Source organism: Protopterus annectens, chromosome 17.part0 (assembly GCF_019279795.1).
Source record: "Protopterus annectens isolate FY-2018-M chromosome 17.part0, PAN1.0, whole genome shotgun sequence".
NCBI classification, from domain to species: domain Eukaryota; kingdom Metazoa; phylum Chordata; order Ceratodontiformes; family Protopteridae; genus Protopterus; species Protopterus annectens.
Window position 1 is genome coordinate 832,826,147 of NC_056751.1, and position 9,817 is coordinate 832,835,963.

Here is a 9,817-nt window from a genome sequence, read left to right on the forward strand (position 1 = left end):
AGTTATCAAGACCCACTTAGTAGCTAAGTCTTCAAATGCTTATTGTGTTTCAGCACAATACACTTTCCAAGGGGACTGTCTGGAAATAAGCTTCCGTTTGGACTAGGCATCAGTAACTTTCATGTGTTGGGAGTGACGTTCTTTTGTAAGGTCTATTACAGTACCTCTCAAAGGCCTTTTTCTAGCAAATAATTGTAAGTAAATCAAATCATTCCTTTTAAAAATCAGTGAGCCATCATCATGAAAGATATCAGAAGCAGAGAATGAGTCAGGCAGATGCTGGCATACCAGATCCTGACTATAAGATCTTGCACATCTGTTTTAAAATTCTCTACTAGTCTTGGACATTCCCAATAGATATGGAGACAATCACCAATTCTATTTCCTCTGCATCTCTCACACAAATCTCCAGCCACTGAGTACATTCTCATTAATCTAGATGGCATATTAAAAACTGAAACAAGCACTGCTTACCATTAAATGTGTGATGTCTAGACTTTTTTTCATCTCTAGTTAATTAGATATTTTTTGCTGTTAGCTTACCTGGCATCTGATGCTTCAAAACAACCTCCAGATGATTTTGTTTGTTAGTGAACTCCACATCAGAATCTCTAAGAATGCCATGCACACACTCGATAATTCTTTGCAAACTCTGAAAGCAACATCACTAGTTTCTGTGATCCATGACACTAAGTTTGGATGATCTTTGATTTTAAATTTATTTCGTTTAAAATCCTTTCCTAGACTTGAAAGATTTTGGTACCAGTGATTCTGCCGCCCCCTCCCATCTCCAAACTTATTAAATTTCACTGATGAAGAGGCATTTTACCGAGTCATGCTGATATAGCTCCTTTCAGAATGTAATGTGGTCCTTATGTCTCCACCACTTCTCAAAGTGGAGATGCTTCAGACCTAACCTTGGAAGGAAAGATATTGAGCCCAGCTCATTTACCCATTTCTCAGCACCCATTAACTCTAGTGTCTTGTCTCAATGTCTTCATCAACTCAGTGGCAGGGGATGGATTAGTATTGTTGGACCTCTCACCTCTTGGTTCCATGAGTTCACTCGTAAATCTGAGATGGTATATAGCTTTCCACACTGACTTGCGGTTTGTATTATTCATTTTATTAAAAAATGTTGATTTATGTACAGTCAAGATTGGGAACCCTTAAATTGTTTTCTTTTACTGACCGTGTCAGACTATACAACTGAACTCTGTTTTTTTAATACTCCCAAATAAAGCCAGACAATATTCTTTTTCAGCTACCTATAACATTACTTGAGGGCTGGGCAGACAAGCCACTGCATATATAATTAGAGGGAGCACATACCACTGTACTGCATGAATGCTCTGGGGAAGATCTAAAATCATTTTCCAGTGTTGAAAAAATCTCTGAATTTATTGACTATGTTAGTATAAGTCAGGCTGTTTCCAACACCAGTTGACATATTTTGATTTCCAAATAGATAAAAGCATCCATCTTATTCATACAGGAATATTTTGATCTTAGAGTCCTTGATAGAGAATAGCTGATCCAAACTGCATTTGTTTTATCAGATTGCATTTATAACCAAAAACTCTTTCAGACTCAGCTAATAACCCAAGTATAATATACAGATCTGTTTCTGGGTTGGAGCAGTAAATTCAAAGGTCATCTGCCTAGTGAAATGTTTTGCAATTAACATTCCCAATAGTTTGTTCTTAGAAGGGGCAGTTTTCAGGGCCTCGGTCAAAATTTCCATGTGTAGGACAAAATAAGGAAGAGGAACAAAGCACACTCCTGTTGTCCCCGTCCTTATAAAGAATGGTTGAGAAAGTCTATTTCCTATCTTAATTTTGGCTATGACTCCTGTATACAAAAATTTCAGTGGCTGGATAAATCCCTGGGAAAAGCCTGAATGTTAATAATTTCTAATATGTCCTACTGAAGAGTTTCTGTGCATCAAAATTAAGCAGTACTAATTGCTGCCACCTCTCAGCTGCTTCAATGACTAATTGTTTTAATGAGGTTATCAGATGTTCTATCCTTTACAAATCCAGTTTGATGCATATGCACAAGTGACTAAATAAAGGACTTGGGTCTTCTCACTAGAATGTAAGTAAAACTCCCAATCGTAGTTGAAAATGGAAGAAGGGATTATATGATACTGTCAATGTAGGATCTGTGGTCTCTTTCCAAAAAGAAGGGAACTTTGCCTTATTGTGAATACTGCTAACCAGATGCAGTAAACTGGTAGCAACATATCCTTGACCGAAATATAAATTTCCAGTTGGGACCTTACTTCTCTTCACACTCATCACTGTTGTCTATATGACCTCCATAGTAATATAATTCATTAAGGTGGAAATTATTCATTGGTCAGGTCAAGGAAGCATCATCTCCTTTAGGTAAGGTACCCTACTGCTTACTGTGTCTTGTTTTCACTGTAAAACTCACAATAATAATCAGAGAATGTCTCAGTAATATTCTGAGGGTCATATGTTAACTTGCTTGTGACCTTGGCATTATTTTTTTTTGCCCTTCCTGTTTGTGAGCTCTTAATTAGACAGGGAAGCATGAAAGTCAGAGAATTTAGGGATGACTTTGTCTGCTTGATCTTATAATCTAACAAGAATCTCATCCCTACATGTTTCTTACTGATCCTCTGCAATTACCCCTGCCCCTCATCTTCTCACATTCCATTTGTAGAAGTTTGTTTTGGACTGAAGCCAATTTGTTCTTTACTTTCATCAGACATTTATTAGAGTACACCATCAAAAATGCATGTAGTATATTTTAAGAATGTCCACTTGTTTCTTGCAACAGCCATTATATTAGGAAGCTCTCTTTTAATAAATGTAACCAACTCACCTTGAATTTCCATCCTCTACATAGGCAAGTATTACACTTCCATTGAGTCTCTAACCATCTGCTGTCAATAAGACTTTCTAGAAGGAAAGAGTAATAATCTGCTCGAACTATGGAAAATCCAGCAGCTTGTTATACAAACATACATGTCTGCCTGAGCATATGAATTTGTTCAGCATGGTTGCATACCCATGCCTGAGTGAATAATTTGTAAAAAGCCCTTCCTGTCCCCCAGAGCAGGATCCAGTGTATATTCTCCATCCCCATTATCTGTAAATATTTACCCATACATTTACTAGGTCTAGGCAAATAGAATGTTCTGGAGCCATTCCTGACTTCACTTAATTCCAGAGTCCATGCCATATACTCACCCTACCCTTGAAATGCAGTCCACGTCCTTTTCATCTGAGAAAGATTAGATACTCTTTTGCTTAGGTGGGTATAGAAGTTGACCTGTATAGCCATTCTGACTTTTTTCAGCAAATATTTAACTTCTTAATCAGACTTGTTCACTAACTGTTCAAAAAGTAATGTATTTTTAATCAGAGTTACAACACTTCTCCTATCTCCCACAGAAGAAAAAAAAAACACATGACTTTGAACCACGGTGGTGCAGCGGTAGAGTTGTTGCCTCACAGCAAGAGGTTCTCCCGTTCAGTTCTCGGCTGGAGTGCGGGGAGTGCCCTCTGTGTGGAGTCTGCATGTCCTCCCCGCAGTTGGGTGGGTATTCAAAACACATGCGTAAATGGGTGTGCCTTCGTTGAAGGTTGAATGTCGAGCTGGCACCTCGGCGTTCGTCAAAATCTACTGCCAATCATTAGCGGACCGGAGTTCCGCTGTGACGACCCCTAACCGGGAAAAGCCGAAAGACAACAACAACTTTGAACTGCTGTCTTTCAATGTCAAATAAAAACTGAGTTGGTAAAATGCATTTCCTGTAGTAATATGGTGTCCAGATACATCTTTTTCAAATACATTAACATTTTCTTATGCGTAATAGGCCAGACAGGCTCTTTAATATTCTGCGAGAGATTTTTTCATATGATACAATGCCACAACTTGAAACAGTTAGAATATATGTTATTCTTGTGTCCCCCACCATTTTTTCCTCATACTTTGAGCCAGTCAGTGCCTGTTTGTAATACAGTAGCTACTGCATAACATATTGGCTGCACTTACGTAGGATATATTAACAAGATACAAAAACGTAATAATTTAAGAAAGTCAACACACTGCAAAAACTGTACCAGCTCTGTGGCTTAGAAAGCTTTGACTGTGATGCAATCAGCAGAGTTTGATTAGTGACTTGGACACCTGTAGGTATTGGCCAGTGAGGATGGGAGTGAACAGCTACATATGGTTTACCCTCCCTGAGGAGAGGGGGGCTTGGCTCATTACATAGGGTGACACCAAGAAAGAGCACTAAGTATTACTCATTTCAGACTGAGCTAGCCCGAGTCTGCAAAGTCACAGTGCATAGCAGCAGGAAGCTATGGGGAATGTGTCATGCATAGGCATGCTTTTCCTCTGGAAACTGCTGCAGGGGGCTCTGCAGATCCTCTGAGGGTTGAGGTGTGTACTCCTAATGGGGAAAGTATAGGCCACACCACAGGGTCATCAAGCTGGCTTGCTTCCTACTGTCAAATTCTCATAAAGGAATGGCAAGCTAATTGGAAATCCCAGAAGGGAACAGACAGAAAATAGGGCTGTCACTCAGCCCAGGAATGCCTGGCTTTTATGGCCCCGAAATGAATGGAGGACAGTTGTGTATCAGTTGCGGAGCTATCAGGCAAACAAACTGGGGACACCAAAGAAATAAATAGCAAAAGATATATAAACATTAAATTAACTATACATTATTCTATGTAAAGGGCGTAAAGCCTTTACTAAGACTCAAAAAGTTAATAACCTACATGGAAACTCTAATTCATGCGCCTCAATACCCACTACCATGACTTCAAACAAGCAGCTATAAATTAGTACTATGGCAAACATTTATTTGACAAGTAAGGGAGGAAAACTCTGTAACTATCCAATGTGATACAGAGTCTGGTTGACAATTTAAGATACAGCAACAGCAGGGCCCTGTGAGACCAAAAATTAACATTAGATTGATGTACTTTAAGTTTCTTTATCCTGTCACATGCATGTAGGACTATCCAAACCAAGTAGATATTACGCTCACCATATCTTCTCAGTAACTTGTTACTCCCTAGTATTTTAAACATCCTAACAAATGTGTATTATTTAGTTGTGATGCTGTGGGAAAGGGGATAGTCATTTATTACAAATTGCGAAACTCACAATTCCGTTGCTCTGCTTGTTATGAAAGTGCAGTGACTACTAAGATTTGGCATAGAGAAAGAAATTGGTACTATAGTTTTACAAAAGCAATCGAATAACATTTGTACAAAACCTACTTGTATTACTCTTTTAAATCATTCTAGTCCATTAAAAGCTACTGATACTTCCACTGCAATACAGAGCGCATTTTTCAAGCCATTGTGCATTGTTAAGGTGGGGATATAGTGCAACACCAAACCAGCTAAACACCAAATGCCATTTCAGTGACACATAGAGTGAACTACAAGTTAAGTGTAATGCCAGATCACCAATTTATTTCCATGGGGGAAAATGTAGTGCGATCTCTGAGTTGGTATATTTAGTTGGGGGGGCACAGCCCCCCACATTGGGGGTGTGGGAGGGGTGAAGCCCCCCACCTTGTAATGTTTGAGCTGGTGTGTCATGCCTGGTTGGCCTACTGATTTTTTTCCTATGGAAAAAAATCGGTGATCTGGCCAGTCTTTTAACTTGTAGCTCGCTCTTTATGTGTCGCTGAAACAGCGTTCGGTGTTTAACTGTTTCTGTGTCATAATATAGACCCATCAAGATTACACTGAAGCCATGCGCACAGCTAGACAAAAGGCACACTTCACTCAGTCCATTTACAAAATCCCAAATATTGATAACCTCACAGACTGTAAGCTACAGCATTTGCTCTGTGAAGAAGTAATGTCATTGACCAACATAAATTAACTTTAACACCCAGAGGAACATTAACTTGGTCATTTGGAAGATTTCTTCAGAAGATGTATCCCTGTTTTTCCTGGGCTCTTCTGTAAAAGAATGGATATGGGACTGCCTCTGTTCTCCAACTCCATCTCCCTGGAACTTTGTGCCTAGCAGAGTCCTCCTTTATTGCAAACACCAAAGAGCCGACACTGCTACCAACCGTGTTTGCCTTATTCTGGTTTTGGCATCACCTGGTGTAATGAATGATGGGGCCAGAGGAAGAATATACAAAGGGTGTGCTGGGTATTGCCACCGTGTTTTCCATTTGTAAAGTCTGCAGGTCATTATTAATAATAATGTTTCTTAATGTGGCTTCTAGGAAGAAGCCTGTTACTAATGTTCTGAGCTTCCCTATACTTTCTGACGATGAAATGTATTCAAAAACATTTATATGTATAATAAAAGGCCCTTTTAATGTAGTGGTCTGGTGAAGTCACCTTTTTGCCTTGTTTTAAAAATCTTCCCTCTAGCTACATAAAGTCTTAGGCCTAGTAAATAATCCAAATACTAAGGAATGTATTACATGCTTAGGATGGATGCTGTCCACAAATAAGAGAAGTTGGCTTGAGTGCATTTCATGTATAATTTTGATAAATTTGTTACTTGAAACATTAAAAGATGGAGTAACATCTAAATATTATTATAGGAGTAGTATGAGATTTAGTACCTAAAGAAATGTACAATTTCTGTTCTTTTTAACAGTAACCACAAAATCATCCCCTTTAATCACAAACATGTCATATATAAATCTAACATAGAAGACAACCTGATTCATTCAAAAATGTGGTACAGATATCTTCTTGTTCACAATGTTTCATAAATATATTTGCATAGACATGAACAAAATTTTGCTCCTTCTCAGGACTTTGTCAGATTGTTCCACTGACACTCAGTCAGCCCATTTGTTTAGGCTTACATGAGCTGGGCATTCCTGAGCTTGGCGACAGCCCAATAGCTCATTTGATCCTGCCTGAGAATTCTGACCGGCCGTCCCTTTACTAGCAAGTGTCTGATCTGATAGTAGAAGAGAGACCGCTTGCTTTCAGGTCCTGGGGACAGCCTACCATGTCAGAGCATGCTTCTTGGCAGCTTGCCTGAGCTCTATCATTGCTGTCTCTTGCGAAGAAGCATGCCTCAGCATGCTATGTTCCCCTCAGGGTACCAGCGCAAATGCAGCATGAGAGGCATGCACTTGGCAGACTTCACCTCCATTAGGTAATACCTAATACTCCAGCTAGATAATATCCTTGTGGCGAGCCAGAACTGCTTCTCTGCCCCTAGAATGGGTGAACTGGTAGTGGCCACTCATTCCTATTCTCCCTTGCTAGCTCCTGCAGGTGTCTGATTTGCAGTTTGAGCTTGGGTTGCCTGTAGTGTAGTCAGATCTTCATCCATGTATGCCACATGTTAAACTTAGCCGATAGTAGTAGTAGTAGTATTGTCTGATGTTGCCCGGTAGCATCCTTTTGCATACTGTAACTTGGATAATAAATTACTGCGGTGGTGGTGCTGCGGAAGCGTTGTCGCCTCACAGTTAGACGTTGCCCATTCGAATCTCAGTTAGAGCGTCTTCTGTGTGGCAACATGCGTGAATGGGCATTCCTTCGGTGAAGGTTGTGCGTTAGGCCCGGCAAGCCAGCACATAAAAATCTACTGCCAATCATTAGCGGACCAGAGTTCCACTGTGACGACCCCTAACCGGGAAAAGCCGAAAGACACAACAACAACAACTTGGATAATAAATTACCCAAATCTCTGATGTAAGAAAATTGATAGCAATACCCCAGTGTTGCAAAGTTTTATCAATAAAAAAGGTTTATAGTTTTCAGAAGACTGATACATAGGGTAATAGTGGGCCTACTGTAGGAATTATTTTAAGACTGTTGCACTTTTGGTAAAGAATAGAAAGCAGGGATGCTTAATTTATTAACCTGAAGTTTATGGTATTGCTGTACAGAGAATACTACCCCTTAAACATTTAACTAAACAGTAACTTATGTTAGTCCAGTTAGTTCAGAAAGTTGGCCATGGGGGGGGTCTGTATTCAAAACTGTGTACTTAGATTATACAGAATATTCAAACACTTAGTTGTGTAGAGAAAATCATGGTGTTTTCAACATTGTCAGCTAGTCTGACAAACTCTTCTTGCCTAACCGTCCGTTATCCAAAAATGCACTTTATCCTTTACAGGGCTGTGGAGAAAATGGCACCTATCCTAATAGCCATTGAGTGCAAGGCTTTGAACCTCATTCTGGATAGGGTACTTTTCTATCCCAGAATATATATACATGCACATGTACAAACATTCACACAAAACAACCACACGCACAGGTTGAACTGCATGCAGATCGATGCAGCATTATGGGTGATGTGAGGAAACTGGAGTACCTGAAGAAAATCCTCATGGGCACAAGAAAGGCATACAGACTGTGTGTGGAAGGGCACCCCAGCCAAGAATTAAACCCCAGAACTTTCTGCCATGAGACAGCATTGCTACTTACTGCACTACTGTGCTAGCCTCTTATCTGATCAGGTGTACATTTCTGATTGATGACATAAAGGAAGATGAGACATCTTAGAACTGTTACATTCAAATAGATCATTGACTGTAGAAACAACTGCAACTATAGTAACAGTAATATGTGCAACTGGAGTGAAAATGTATGCACCATCCGTCAGTTGCACTGCCCATAATTTGTCACATAAGGAATTCACATTAGAAAAGGAAACCCCTATGTGACTAATATCGCTGTAAACACTTAGTCGTTCATGTTATCCAGTGCATTGTAAATTTTTAATTCCAGTAACTGTTTGTCATTCATATTTGGTGTGTCTTGCAGAGCAGTTGCACAGAGGTTTCTCTGTTTCTTTACAGTAAGAAAATGTCCTGAATCTCCATATAAGTCTGTGCATATGCCAAAACTGCTGTTTTCAAAACTGAGACTGGAAAGAATTTCAGCCTTCTTAAAAACTGCGTGCTCAGTTTGAATGAGATGACATGTAGAGAGATTCATGATTTGGAATTCTTTCTCTGCCCTTTGTGCTAATGCAAAGGGGGGTTCACATACGTCATCTAGGGACTTAGTAACACTCTTTGGTGCTGTTTAGATAGTGATCCATTCCTTTTTTAAAACTTGTGCTTGTAGACTCGTTCCCAGATGACTGAAAGGAATGCGCCATATGGTCTGTAGAAGTAAAGGAGACACTGGTGAACCCTGAGGTAGAAGATGCTGCTGATGCAATCATCGTTACTGAGGCTGCTGATGTTAAGGAAGTGAAAGAGGTGGTAAAATATGTACCTTTGTTGTATGACTTTGCATGAGCATGACTGGTGTTATAGGAATGCCTTTGTGAACTTGCCTCTTCATTTGAAAACATTTGTATTATCAAAATCACCAGTGACCCTTCCGGTTATTTTCTTCTTTAATAATTGTTTGCTCCACCTTAGGTAGATCTTTATTAAGGTGGAGTACCTGCTTTTAAAATTAAGACTCAGAATACCTACTCCTTCAGAGAAGATTGTAGGGAAGAGATCTCCCTTACTATTTTTTTTTTCATTTTTCATTGCATCTTGGGTAGTTAAAAGCATCCAGTCATTCTTTCTAACATTGAAGGGTAGCCTTATTCTGTCTGTGAAGGGATTGTAACCGTTCTTAAACCCATAGGAACGAAACCCAGACTAAAATATCTGATTATAAAAATTAATTAGCCCTGGTTTATTCATTTTTACTAATTGTCTATACAGTTCATCCACTTCAGTATGTCATTTAATAAGAGAGACTGCATTCTTCATAAATAAACTTTATATTGTACAGATGTAGCAGCTAATCTATTCAGCAACTGAAAAGCGCTTACTGACAAGCTGAAACTTTTCTTCTTAATGGGCATGAAAACA